Source organism: Leptodactylus fuscus, chromosome 3 (genome assembly GCF_031893055.1).
Source record: "Leptodactylus fuscus isolate aLepFus1 chromosome 3, aLepFus1.hap2, whole genome shotgun sequence".
Taxonomy (NCBI): Eukaryota; Metazoa; Chordata; class Amphibia; order Anura; family Leptodactylidae; genus Leptodactylus; species Leptodactylus fuscus.
This window is the reverse complement of record NC_134267.1, coordinates 135,625,644-135,641,561: the sequence shown is the minus strand read 5'-3', so window position 1 is coordinate 135,641,561 and position 15,918 is coordinate 135,625,644. Positions and strand designations below refer to the sequence as shown.

Sequence of the window (15,918 nt, the reverse complement as noted above, 5' to 3'; positions counted from 1 at the left end):
CTGTGTAACATCTAGTACAGGCTTTGACTGGTTGGTGAAAAGCACATGGATTCCAAGAACATTAAGACATGCACCTTCCTTTCATACCTTGCACTTGACCTAGAGAGTTCCTGCTCCTTAAGACCTTATGTGCCTAAATAATAACTGCAACCTGGGCATTCCCTAAAACAATTGTGGGGTGACAGGCAGAGTGTTAGAGCGCTGGTATACCTTCCCCAGATTTCTAACTCATGTGTGGTCCAGTGCGGGTCTTGAGTAGGCCTCAGCCCAGGTGTGGGTCATAGGCTCATTACTGGGCTATAAAAAGCTGCAGAGCCTGCACTTCAGGGCAGATCCTGGGAGGAGAGAAAGTGCCTAGGTCTGTCCTGACACTGTGAGACTGCTGAGACAGTATTGTGCTATTATTGGTTGAAATATGTGGCTGGGAGTGAGCTACCTATACAGTTAGCATTTATTGTTTAGTTAGCGCTCAGATGAGCAGGATTTTGTTTCACACTGTATTTGCCTGAAGTTAAAGGGGTTGTCCCATCACAAGGATCCTATCTATACTGCTTGTTAATGTGAATGTAATACTTTTCCTAAATACACTGCTTCAGCAAAACTGCTTTGTTTGTCCACTATCTTACTTTATTCAATTCATTGTTGACACAGCCCTTGACTTATTTGCTCAAAAGTCAAGTGATGTATCTGCCTGCTCTCATGGGGAGGGAGGAGGGGCTAAGTGCATGGGAGCGAGCCTGGAGGTTATCCAGGGCTTTTTGGAGATATTTTACACCACAGCAGCATATTAATCCTCATTATTATATGGGGGTTCTTGATCATATGTGTTGTTTTTAAGTGTTTTTGATCCTTTTGCGTCTCTTTTTTGGTGAGTATCTTGTGAGATACTAGTATGTGCTGTGTGTTTTTAAGATCAGGACTTTGACATGCCCATTCCAAAACCTTTAACTGTACCTAAACTTTGAAATATCTTTTGATATTCTGGCAGCAATTGTGATTAATAAATATTGTAATATACTTTATCAATGGATTTTGGCTCATTTCCAAGAAATTCTTTACTGAAATCCACTTGTGTCCCTTCTTTATTATTTGCCTTGTTTTTCTCACTGGCTTCTCATTGGAGTATGGGTGAGTATGGACTTTAATAAAGCAGGAAAACTGTGTAGGGGTTACTTAGAACAGTTATATCTCAGTCACTATAAAACGTTGAACAGCATAGGACAGATAAGATTATCTGTATTATTTACAGAGGTATCATCAGTTAAAAATAGTGAAGACTGGGAGCAGCTTGACTGCAATCAAGGTGTCAAATGAAAGACAAGAATCTCTTCTCTCATATGACATGACTGTTCTATGTTTTAGAATGGCCAAGATATAACTGTTTAAATTGACCTTTCTATACTCAGTTTAGAGCCCACTGTACTCCAGTGAGAAGTCATTGAGAGAAACAAAGCAAAAAATACAGAAGAGGTAAAAAGTAGATTTTGGCATAGGGTTTTAGGGGCAGGAGCCAAAATCCATTCATAAAATATATTATAATATTTATTAACCCTTTCCAGACGTCCACCATAAATAGTACTGGGTCTTTAAAGATGGCAGTCGCTCTACTGCAGAGCAGATGTCATAGTTACCGGATCTTCACTATAATGTATGTAACATTATAGGGCATTATAAAAAAAAAAAAAAAAACATGCTCACCTATTATCAGAATTCCAGTGTCTGACACTGCAGCCCGTTCTGTCACGCACTGTACTTCATTTACCCTGCTCCCCACGTGACCACTGAGGCCAAGTAGGCAGTCATTCGAGAGGGACCAGTGATGTCACTCACTTATGTCAGCAGTCCCTCTCCAGCAACCACTGTGGCTACTAACTGGCCTCAATGGGTACGTGAGCTGCATTGGTTCTGAGGACGGACTGAAGCATGGTGTATGATTGAATGAGCAGTAGCAGAGGACACCATAGCACCAGGGAATATGTTTTTCTTTTTTTAATGTTACATCTGCCCCAGGCCCCTCTGCAGTTTGTCCCAATCAAGAGAGACTCTAGATTGAGGAGCCAGTGGACTGTGAGCTTGATGGCAGCTGCTGCTGTACCTACAGTTTAATGGCCACCTTGACCCCACTGCCTATAACTTTACTTATATACTGAATATCCTGGGACTCTTAATGTATTATGAGTTTATTTGCCTTAGTTCTTTACACATGGTCTCTAGGCCGAAAAAGATCATCTCCATCTTGGCATAACTGTGATCAGTGACTACGGTGTCTACAGAGAGTTTGAGGTAGTCTGAGACATACCCTCTACCTTATCATTGGTCCAGGCTTCTTTTCTCTCCCTCTGCCTTTTAGCTTTACTTCCTCACATTCACAAACTCACATTTGGACGGGGGTCGACGTGTAGTGAGCTGAATTCTATTACAGTTCAGGCATAAAAGATAGGAAGTGTGGGTAGTGGGGAGCCTGGAAAGTTTCTTTAATAGGTGTCTCTTTATTTGATATAGGCCAGGAGAAAGTCTTCTGTATAGTAAAATACTTCAGTAAAAGTGCCAGCCATCACAGTGCTACATGGGGATCGTCTGACTACTCAGTGCTAAAATGCAGTAGGGCATTCTGTATTTTATCTCACAAATATAGTGCAATACATTAGTGTTTACTGAGTCACACCTACTCTAAAGTTACATTTCCAATCCTATGAAAAGCATACAAAAATCCAATATTATGTTTTACAAAGTTCACATAACTCTGCCCTCACAATATCAAATAACTAGACAAGTACTGAAAGTACCATAATATTTCATTTTCTCCCCAGATTTTATGACATGTTTTAATAAATCATGGCAGCTGTTTCCAATATGAATTTTACTTTCATAACGTGGTTGACTTTTTTCTCTTTTTTTATTTCTAGGCGAGACAGGTGAGTAAAACACTAGTCAACAAAGTATTTACTATGAGTGTAAAGAATGAGAGGAAGATGAATGTTAAAATAACCGTACAGTTTTAAAAGCATATTTGACTAGTGACAAAACAGGGTTCACTAGCTGGAATGCCACACATCATAAGGAACCCCAGTATTCATTTAGATATAGAGATCTCACAAATAACTACACCAATGCAAACTGCAAAATCACTATATCAACAGTTAAAGGAACACTGCAAAATTGAAACACTGTGTAACATCTAGTACAGGGTTTGACTGGTTGGTGAAAAGCACATGGATTCCAAGAACATTAAGACATGCACCTTCCTTTCATACCTTGCACTTGACCTAGAGAGTTCCTGCTTCTTAAGACCTTATGTGCCTAAATAATAACTGCAACCTGGGCATTCCCTAAAACAATTGTGAGGTGACAGGCAGAGTGTTAGAGTGCTGGTATACCTCCCCCAGATTTCTAACTCATGTGTGGTCCAGTGCGGGTCTTGAGTAGGCCTCAGCCCAGGTGTGGGTCATAGGCTCATTACTGGGCTATAAAAAGCTGCAGAGCCTGCACTTCAGGGCAGATCCTGGGAGGAGAGAAAGTGCCTAGGTCTGTCCTGACACTGTGAGACTGCTGAGACAGTATTGTGCTATTTTTGGTTGATATGTGTGGCTGGTAGTGAGCTACCTATACAGTTAGCATTTATTGTTTAGTTAGCGCTCAGGTGAGCAAGATTTTGTTTCACACTCTATTTGCCTGAAGTTAAGGTATTTCATTTTGTTCATTGTTTTGTGCCTGACATGAACGTTTATTTATTTTGCTATTTTTAAAAAATAAAATAAACCTGTTTGCTACAGTTTTGTGTCCCTATCTCTGACTGGTTAGGTCCGTATCATTGCTGCTACCGAGCTACCTTCCCCATACAATGCATTTATCTACTTATGATGTTCCAAAAATGTGATTTGTGAGCTGAACCTGAATATACCTAAATACCTAGACATAGACATTGAATAGTTTTGTAGGGTGGAAACTCTTCCTCACAGTGGTTATGCAGTGAGGAGAGATGGGGCATCTTGGGACCCCTATTCGAATGACAAGTTGGACTCCCAGTGAAGGGGGACAGACATGTTTCACCTCTCCTGAAAAATGTGCATTGTGGGGCAACCCTTTTATTTATTTATTTATTTATTTATTTATTTATTTATTTTTTCTTATGGTAGAGTTGGAAGGGACCTCAAGGGCCATCGGGTCCAACCCCCTGCGAGTGCAGGTTTTCCTAAATCATCCCATCTATATGTTTATCCAGATTCCGCTTGAAGATTTCCATTGATGGAGCGCCCACCACCTCCCGTGGCAGCCTATTCCACTCTCTCACTACCCTCACTGTCAGAAAGTTTTTCCTAATGTCTAATCTGTATCTCTTTCCCTTTAGTTTCATCCCATTGCTTCTTGTACTTCCTTGTGCTAATGAGAATAGGGTAGATCCCTCTGCACTGTGACTACATTTCAGATATTTGTAGACTGCTATTAAATCTCCCCTCAGCCTTCTCTTCTGCAAACTAAACAATCCCAGTTCTTTTAGCCGCTCCTCATAGGACATGGTTTGCAGACCTTCCACCATTTTGGTTGCTCTTCTCTGGACTTGCTCCAATATATCGATGTCTTGATGTATAGATACCTGCGGAATGGGCCTGTAACAGGCTCTGTATGTACTATTACACATCGGTACCACATGATCTAATACAGCAGCTTTCTTGAGACATTTGAATTTGGCAAAAATGTAGTTCCGAAACTAAGATGTTAAAGTTTAGAAATGAAGTAACCAGGGGAACATTGCAGGAGAGTCAGGTTTATGCTTAATGTTATTATCTTCATAAACCAGTATGTAAATATCCTTATAGAAATACAGCATATTTTCACATAATATGGCAACAATCAACATCATGAGTAGGATTGCCTATTACCACTGCAACTAACATCTACATTACTAGCAGTGGTTGTATACAGCATTGTTTTATCTACACATTAAAGAAGGCCTATGCTATTATCCACCACATAAACATTTGTAATGTGAACTGTTGTTACAGAAAAGCAGTAGACTGTATCCATGAAATAACAGGAGGTTTTTTTTTACTGACATACATATAGTCATTAAAAAGACGTTACAGGCATCATTTACTAGATGCCGCAGCCTTGATTTCAGTGCAGCTCCACCGCTATTTTCCATCTGCAAACAATTTTTGAGAATAGGTAGGTAGTATAAGGGATGAGCAAAGTAAAGTTAATTGATGCCTTCATAACTCTTCCAAATTTACAATTGATTTTTTATGATCCTTTACTTTTTAACATCAACTATGTGGGCAATCTGTAAAAGATCAACAATGTGGGTAATATTGGCCTAACTCCAAGTAGCTAGATGATGTTTAACAGATTAACCTCTACATTAGAAACACAAGGAGAAACATATAGAAAGACAAAGAAATAAAAAGGAAGAGAAGAGACTTGAAGTAGCCGATAAATACTGTTTCACCACCCTACACCATATACGCACATAAATGACTTAGCTGAGCATGTGTTTGTTCAAAGGGTAGAGGATTAAAAAGCTGCCACAAGTCCCCTATCACAGGTGGGAACAAAGAAACTAACATGCCCGAACCTTTTTTTACTTGACATCTGTTGTTAGGGAAGAGTCAAAAGGTATCTATAAACACTAGTTATCAGATCCCAATGGAATTGATTGACTTACAGTACATTCGACAAAATTGAACAATTCTAAAACCTTATCATGTACAGTACATAGTTCCGAGAGGATGGCACATACAGACCTACAAGCCTAGAGGAAATTAGATGTAATAATAGACATATGGGTAGACGTAAGGTCAATTTTTTGCTGTCTTAAAGAGGACCTTTCACCACCCCAAGCCTGTGCAGTGTTCTGCACCATGTTATAGGCGCTGCTGCACAGACTCTGGGGCACTTTGATCAGTCTCTCTAGCCCCCCCTCGTTGCAGAGTTCTGAGCCCCATTATTTCTGGCGCCCTGTATATTAATGAAGCCCTTCTCTGTCAGAAGGGGCATTTCTGACAGTGAAGGGAGCAGCGACATAATTCTGACACTGTCCAATTAGCAGAGGACAGTGTCAGAGCAGCTTCAGCAGCGTGATCTTGTGAGTTCTGCTGAAGCTGCTCTGACACTGTCCTCTGCTAATTGGAAAGTGTCAGAATGACGTTGCTGCTCCAGTTTAAAGATTTTCTCTAAATATCTTATGGTCACAGTCCTGTTGTCTTGATCGGTTGCCAATGGATACGACCATAAATGCAGGAACTTTCTAAGGTCAGAAAATCCACCATGATGTCCTTATTGTGGCCGGGATATCTTCTGATACATGTTGTGACCCTGCCTGATAACCCAGCTACAATAAGAAAATCATAGCTGGGTTCCTAACAAGTCCCAGACCATAGAAAGTTTCTGCAATAGTGGTCATAACCATTGGCAACCAATCAAGACAACAGACTCTCACCACTAAGATGGTTAGAGAAAATCTTTAAAACTCTGCAGAACTTTTTACTATTTATATTTGCAAAAATGTTTAACTTTTACTTATCTTCAAATATAAATATGATTATGTACATGGGAATACCCCTTTAAATAATCTCTTCTAATTCTGGATCTCTCAGCAGCATTTGACACTGTTGACCATCAATTCCTTCTCACTATGCCTCACAGACACCACATTCTCTTGGTTCTCCTCATATCTCTCAGACCGCTCTTTCAGTGTATCATTTGCAGGTGCTGTCTCTTCCCCATCCCATTGGGATTCCTCAGGGCTTGGTCCTTGGCCCCCTGCTCTTCTCTCACTAGACAGCCCCCATTGGACAAACCTTCACCAGATTTTACTTCCCGTACCATCTTTATGCTGATGACACTCAATTATACACATCTTCCCGTGGCGTCACCCCTGCACTAATACAGAGCACCAGTGACTGTCTCTCTGCTGTCTCAAATATCATGTCTTTGCTTTATCTTAAAATTAATCTCTCTAAGAATAAACTACTTCTATTTCCACCAGCAAACAGACCTAACCCTGATATCTCTATTTCAGTCTGAGGCCTAACCCTAACTCCTAGGCAGTATTCCCATCGCCTCATGGGTTATGTTTGACCAGTGGTGTAGCAAAGAATGGCAAGACCCCGTGGCGAACTTTTGACATGGGCTCCTACCCCCCCCCCACAAGACCGACCAAGCCCCCCGACCACCACCTCCCAGCAATCCTGAATGCACTATTATGCCCCATAGTGGCCCCTGCAGGCAGTGTTATACCCGATATTGGACACTGCAAACAGTATTATACCCAGTGGCGTAAATAGGAATGGCGGGGCCCCATGACAAACCTTTGACATGGGGATCCCCTCAAAAGACCCCTACCGACCACCCCCTTTTCCCCCCCGCATTCCTGGTGGCACTATTATGCCCCATAGTGGCCCCTGTACACAGTATTATACCCTATAGTGGCCCCTGCACACAGTATTATGCCCCATAGTGGCCCCTGTACACAGTATTATGCCCTATAGTGGCCCCTGCAAATAGTATTATGTCCTATAGTGGCCCCTGAACGCAGTATTATACCCTATAGTGGCCCCTGCACACAGAATTATGTACTGTAATGCATAATACTGTAATAAGTTTGCTGTCTCGGATAGAATGGGTTACAATGGCACATTTAGTGTAACCCGTTCTTTCCCAGACAGCAGACAGAGCAGCAGGCAGCTGTCAGCACAGTACTGTGTGCTGACAGCCTGCCCTGCACATATGGGTTTAACTCACCAGTTTGCACTCACTCAGCGCTGCTGCTCTACTCACTCCATAAGATGATTCTCGTGCACAGGTTTATCTTCTTCCTCCGTGATGTCTCCGCCCCTCCCCCATTGTCAGGAGGCAGGCTGAGGCATCCCCAACCCCGAACACGACACCTTAGGTGGCCTCGGGCCTCAAAAAGTTAAATTTATTATTTCTTTTTGTGGCATATTAACTAGTGAGGGGGCCGGGCCCCCTAAGGTGCCAGGCACTGTGGCAGCTGCTACCACTGCTACCGTGGTAGTTATGCCACTGATTATACCCCATAGTGGTCCCTGCACACAATATTATACCCCATAGTGGCCCCTGCTCAAAGTATTATATCATAGATTGGCCCCTGCACACAGTATTATACCCCATAGTGGTCCCACAGTATTATGCATAATACTGCACTTCCCTACATTTCCTCCCTCATCTCTGCCTATCATCCTGCAAGCTCTTGTGAGCAGGGCCCTCAGTCCCATTGTGTGAATTGACTTACTACTCTGTAATGCCTCATTCTATCTGTACTTGAAAGCTTGAAAGTTCTGAAGAATATGTTAACACTATATAAATAAAATGTATTATTATTATAAAACGCATCAGTAATACAAACCTATGTCCAAAAGCATATTGGTCAAATAACAGCATCCACTCCAGTTCCCTATTGAAGAAGAAACTTTAAAGGTCAAACTAGCTGCATGTTATACTAAAGAGAAGAATCCACATTCTTTATCTTGATACTGTTTTTGTGTGTGTGTATCTGTATTAAACATCAAAAGGGTTGAAAGATGGAAAAGACTAAGACAGGTGTGAGCCAGATATAGAATGGAGGTAACAGAGAAAGGCTGAGAGAAAAAAGTGAGAAGGTGACAGATCATTTTGGAAAGTGATAGTTCAGACAAATATATACAAAGAAGCCAGAATCAATGGGAGAGAGATAGACAAAGAATGCCAAATGTTAAATGAAGAGGTAACAATGATAAAAATAAAAAATAAAAATCCTAATTTAAGAACAGACGAATGTTGCCAACTCTGGCATTAAAAAACGATAATGGAAACCATAATGACCCGCATTTATAAATCACCCAAGGCCCCACGTTGTGGAAACACAGAGTTTTTGGCAGTTGCGGAGAGACTTTGCTTTATAGTACTAGAAAAGTGACTAGGATTTTGTATAATTTCATCCACACACTTCAGGAACAAAAAAAAAGCTGCATAAAAGCTGCATCTTCAAGAAAAGTGTGTTTTTGAAAAATGTATTAGGGGGCGTTCACACTACCGTCAGTGTCCGACAGGTAGTGTCAGCTCCTAGTGTCCGTTCAAAATCTGGCACGGACATTAGGAGCGGACTCTAGCTGTGTCCGTGACACTTGTCATTTATTTAAATGGTGATCAGGTGTGTTCTTTTGCACTCCGTGCCCTTCCTTCACTGTCTGCATGTAAAGATGTCCGACTTTTCAAGCGGACAGAAAAACATGTAGGTTTTTTCTGTCCGCTTGAAAAGTCGGACATCTTTACATGCGGACAGTGAAGGACAGGCACGTAGTGCAAAAGAATGCACCCGATCACCATTTAAATAAATGACAAGTGTCACGGACACAGCTAGAGTCCGCTCCTAATGTCCGTGTGAGATTTTGAACGGACACTAGGAGCGGACACTACCTGTCGGACACTGACGGTAGTGTGAACTCTCCCTTATGTAAATTTTAGCTGCAAAGTCATAAGCATTTTCCCTATATATTTAATTGAGGGAGAAAAAACGCTGAGAAAAACACTGGCGAAAAAAAAAGCAATGCATTTTTTCTGAAGCGTTCTTAGCTGCATTTCGCTATGCAAAGCCTGAGCCTAAATCTGATTTTGGAGGTAGTGGTCAAATTGTTTACTTTTAGAGTCAGATTCTCTAGAAACTTCCCTGTAGAGAGCAAAACATTGTCTGTGGATTAAAAGATTCACTTTGCATATTTGGAGATTTGGGAATGCTGCTTTTTTTTTTACTTTTAAGTACTTATATGGGATCTGTTGCCTGATACATTCTAGCTTGCACCCGTGGCCTATTAAAGTATTGTTTTTTTTCTACGCTGGATTTTAATATCCTATTTTTAGACTCGGTTATCAGAGGCAGTGGTTAGGAACGGCAAAAATTAGTAGTGCAAATGTTCAGTTGCACAAAGCTGTATATCAGAAGCCCCAAATCTCACCAATTACTCTCTCAAATGTTTTTTTCGCCACTGTTAAAGAAATAACCACATCTAGATATTTATGGCTATATCCACAGGATATGCTAGAAATGCCTCATAGATGTGACTTCCCACCAATGGAACCCCTGTTCTTGAGATTGTACCTGCACCTATCGGACATTTATGGCATGTACCCCTTATTAAATACAGATTAATTGAATGACCTGATAAACAATAGTTTGTGTATCTTGAAGATCCTGGACCCTAGTGCATAATCTATAACAGGGACCCCATCTAGCATAATTCTGCAAGCCATTGGCTCTTCTTGCACCAGAGAAGTGGCAGACACAGACAGTACAGAGCCCCTGTACAGGAAAAGCATATGGAGCCTTTATTATTTTATATCTTATCATAAGCACCACTCTTATGTCTCTCTAGCTCTCTAGCAATGTATCAGTAATTGTTAGCCATGAAATTTAAGAGTGTAGGGATTTATATTCAATCTAATGGAGACTTAGAAGCTGTTTTATAGTGACAGTGGGCCCTCTTACCTACTGGACCCATGTGCATCTGCATAGGTTACACCAATGGTATGTCCGTCCCTGAACCAGCGATAGTTGTGGCTGCTTCCACTGCACCACCTATATGTTCCTTATTAGGTGTACAGTCTTGTTTTAACCAGTATAATAATACAGGTATATGTACAAGTCATATCAAAAGTTCTGTAAAAATACTCATTGTCTTCAATACCACCTGCAAGTATATGATGACATCCACATGGGAATCAATTACAGTACCATGGGAAGTTATAGCCCGCTGGTTTTCTGTAAACCCCCTTAACCTTCTCCACTGATAATCTTGTTACCCATGTTCTATCCTCTTATTCTATAGCCTGTTTGTAGCAAACCTTTCATTTCATGAGCAGACTAAATGGGTAAAGCCTAAGCCATAACCAATAAAATATAATCTGTGACTGAGCCTGGGCCAGTCTTAATATAGGTAGAGAACAATGGCACTTCTTGTTCTCTCTGATCTCCTCCCAAGTGTGATCCAGTCACCACACTGCCAGTTATAGATGTAGCACAAAGTAGCTTTCCCACGACTACTACTACTATTATAAAAGATTAGCTGAACCATGGGGGGCACAGATTATTATAATGTGACATGCCATACGTGGCGTATACAGTATATTTCAGGATATCATTACATTCTCTGGAAATATCCGGAAACTTGTAGCATTTATGATATCTATTTTAGTACTTAATAGTAAGCAATGTTTTATACTCTTTAAACAAGATACAATTATGCATCACCTTCTATGATGCTGGTAAATAAAACACAGCAGGTATACAATATATATAGTATACTGTTCACATTGCTTAAGCAACAGAACACATAAGTAAAAACTCCAGTTAATGAAATAATAATAATATACTACTATATACTACTATAATACTACAATAATATGAATAACATACTATAATATGGACTATGTTGTACATTATTGGTAGCTGCAGAGCTATAACATGACAACAATAATTCAGCATATTAATAGCGTCAAACTGAAAATGTGCAAAAGTAATAAGCAGATAAGTCATGCACATCTGTCACTTATATAGTGTATATGTCACTTGAAACCCTATATGAAACTGTATTGTGATTATTAGTTATAGCAATTGTTTTAGTATATTTTATAACAGTACATATATGTATAGAGAGAGAGAGAGAGAGAGAGAGAGAGAGAGAGAGAGAGAGAGAGAGATATCATATATACATATATACAATGTCATTAACTGTGCTGTGTACTAAAATTGTCATGCTTAATTGTACCTTTATAGAATACTGCAGTCCAACATAACATCCCAGTTAATACATAGTGACATAATACTGAATGGTGACAAAAGACAAACTTATTTACTAATGACTAAACAAATATTATTTCTAAATATACTGTATTTAGCTTATATAGATATCATAAATGTATCTAGAATACAAATTAAATAGGCAATATTAATTAAGCATAGATTTCAAACACAATATAACAATATAAATTACATACTCTATCTATCAATGATATATATATATATATATATATATATATATATATATATATATATATACATGCAGCATATTAAATATCTGGATACTATGTATCTGTTATTATAAATAGCTATATAAGTATAACTATGTACTTATGATACTGTTGGTACTATGATAATAAGTACATAGAGTCAATATTAATATGTACCAGTATTATTTTGCACAGTGTATGCATACTATATTAGTGTATGTATCTTTAGGTAATTGTAATATGTTTACAGTTAGCATATCTATCTATCTATCTATCTATCTATCTATCTATCTATCTATCTAACTATTCATTTATCTATCATGTAACATTAATATGTTGTGAAGAAATATAAGAATGTATACTATATGTGTGTTTGTAAAGTAGAGAGAACACTTTAGCTGAACTGGATTAGATCACCATAGATCTACTGTATCTACAGATAATAAGGCTGATGGTCTCGGTGGGTTTCTGTGTCTGAGGAGGGGGATGAAAGCTATGGGCTGTGCTCTCCACCTGCCTTGCTGGACAGTTTTCTTGCCTTTGGCCAAATAAAATTGTCAAGTAATGAAAGGACTTTAGAAGAAAGAACAAAGGACATGAATATACTGAGTAGAAGGTTGTGAGAACCCATTTGAAATGACTTAAAGAGACCCAACCCAAGGAAACCCTGGGGATGCCTGAGCACTGGGAGCTGCAATTGGCACTTCATAAACTGATCATTTTCTCTGCTTAGAGCTTAATCTAAACCTTGATGTAGAAATTAAAAGCGGAACCAATTGATTTAGCCTGAGTCCCCCTTAATGGGCAGGAATGCGCTCTCTGACCCCAGTCACTGGCCTGCTTAGCTCCAGGACTAGGTGGTGCCCCATAAAGTGTCCCCCTGGCGCCCCCTGTGTCCTTCCTGCTCCCACCAATCTCCAGCACAATGATGTGATGGGCTAAATATGGTTTGATCCGTGCATGGCTTTGATCTGCACTCCCTCCATAATCCAGAAAACCCTTTCACTACCGACAAGAATTAGATGTAGCTTTAGGAGAGTTTGGGATGAGCTCATTGCTTTCCAGGAATAACAAAGCCCTGTTCTTATTATTAGGGGCGTAGCTCTCACTTACTGCTGTTTGATCTCCTGTAAATGGTTTCGGTGACCCTGTAATTGCAGGAGATGTGATGGGGGCCTATAGAATTATTTATAGTAATAATATACAGCTTATATAAACTGAAACTTCCCTGCACCAGCACAATTTACGTGTCTGTCTCAGAAAAATACGTGCACATTGGTGAAACCTTATCGTATAGTATAATATATTTATAGTGTTATATACTGGAAGTTACTGTATAGTGGGCAGGAGACCTGCCTTACTTAACTAATATCCACATTCAACAACACGACCGTCAAAAACCTTCAGATTACTCCAGATTACAGATTAACAACTAAATCAATATCGATATGGATAACATCTGTATTAATAAAATAATATCATGTTTATCCCATAACAAAATCTACTTTAAAAAATTGATATTGAGAAGAAATGATAACGACAACAAAACCGGCATAAACCGTCGGATTACTCTAGACTACAGATTATAGACTAAGTCAGTAACAATAAGGATATAATATTTATTAATAAAATGTGTATATTTTATAACAAAATCTGCTTTAAAAATGATATGAAGAGGATCTCATAATAACAAAACAACGAGTAACATCCTTCATAATACACCACACTACCACAGAGATTATGGAATATTCCTACAACATCAGAAACCAGGATTAGATCTATATTAATAAATTAGTTTATGACAATAAAATAAACAATATTCTCAAGGTTACTTGATATTACAAATTATAGGCTCTGTCTACAGTCAGTTTCATAAATTGAAATCAGAGTTGTATTAATAAACTAATAGCAATATTTTGATAATGTATATGTAGACCTGGGATATATCTGTATATATATTTGTTCTTCTTGTATATATTGAGTCTTTCTACCCTGACATTTTTCCTTATTCTTTTAATGGTAGTTGCAGACTACAGTCCATACGTTTATTTCATTGACTTAGATGTGGAGTCTCTGAGCTTGTCCCCTGCAGATCAGTCAGTGGAAATGATATTAATGTCTTATATCCAGCACTCAGCATATGCTAAATCATTTGCCTTTCCTCTTCCTCTGATTTATTTCGTTGCTTTTTGGACATAACTTCAGCTTCTGTTTTTCTCACAAATTACCGCTGACCAAAGAGACCATTTTAGTTGCAGGAAATTGTGCCACCCACCAGAATGGAGTCATTTCCATTAGCAGCTATTACCTCTAGCATGAGCACTAGATATATCTATTGTCTATATAATAGAATAGAATACAATATATTTGGAAGAATATTTACAGCTGTTTTTATAGTAGGAACCAGGCCATGGTCTACAGTATAGAAACATAAAAATAATCTGGGAGACTTTGTCCCAGTCCCTGCTTTCTCTCAGACTGAATGTCACCCACTTGTTTATCCAGCCATGAATATGGAGACTTGTACCTACTGGAGTGGGCTCCTGTATTACAGCCAGTCAATGTGTTCTCTAGAGGTGAGAAGTTCAGACATGATGTGACTGGGAGCTTTATGAACACGGAATCAGAATACAATTGCAGCTTTTGTTCCCAATATCTGGTTCTGTTTAAGTTTCCCCAAACCTGTGTTGTCTTATGTCATAATAATATTATTAGCACAGAATTGCTATGTCAGATTCGTGCCCAGTACATGCTCTTTGGGGTGCACCATGCTTTACTAATCATTTCCTTCCTGAATCCCACCAAACACTAGGACTTTACAGCTCACACTGCTCCTGTGATTTCCCGAAATACAGCCTCTTACCCCCATGCGAGACCCCAGACTCTCGGGAACTTGCTTCTATTCTGACTGACGCTCTTTAAAGAAATTGTCGATCTAATGTAGAATGTACACCGTCCAGATATTAACTAGTAGCTTACTATATTACATGGTTTATATACATAAATACAAAGAACACAAAAGTATAGACAGAATCTAGAAAAATAAGTCAATTCCAAAAGTGATATATGAACAGAAAGATCCCCGACATTACATAAATATATAAATACAAAAACATAGAAATGATATACTATTGAGACAGATATATATACAGTACACAGTATATGAATTGCACAAACATATACCGTATATACTTCTGTTTCTAGTTTTTTAACTGTCACATATAGTAATAATAAGTATTATAAGAAAAATATAATAATAATAATAATAATAATAATAATAATAATAATAATAATAATAATAATGATAACAGCCTAGCTATAGAGTATCTGTTTTCTCCAGTGTCTTTTACATACAGTCAGATAGAAATAGGTGACATGTAGCTTTTACACTCTTCTGTGACTACATCTCCTGGGTATAGACCATGCACAGAAGCTTGTAGGTCCTCAGCATGTGGGTTCACTAAGCAGGACTACATAGGGAGAGTGGAGTAGTTCATACATTGTATTACTTCTATTATTACTACTATTACTACAGTATCGCAGAAACAAATGTTTATTTTGCTACTCCTTACTATTATCTCATTTGGCCACATTTCCTAATCTGCAGACAGTTTCTGTGTATTTCTTACCTACTGTATTACAAAGAATTGGTAATAATATAATAAAACTACTAACCCAATCTTCCCATCTGCAACTATAGAACAAGTACACGATCGTCTCATAGACTGAGCAGTCCTTACATTATAGATACACTTGTTCCTATAGAGAAGAATACTTTATTGTAATGTATTGCAGCTAGACCATATGGAAGATTTGTATCTTACATCATGTTTGTTTTAAGAATTCAACGTAAACCACAAAGTAGCGTTGATCAGTCCAAGATGTGACCTGTCAAATGTCTTTTCTCCCCTCTATACA

At 38.8% G+C, this 15,918-nt stretch overlaps 1 protein-coding gene across 1 annotated transcript in view; it reads right to left on the bottom strand.

Moving 5' to 3' along the window:
- Window positions 1-15,918, bottom strand: part of BMP5 (bone morphogenetic protein 5) — a 111,111-nt gene that overhangs the window by 93,949 nt on the left and 1,244 nt on the right. The window lies entirely within an intron of this gene.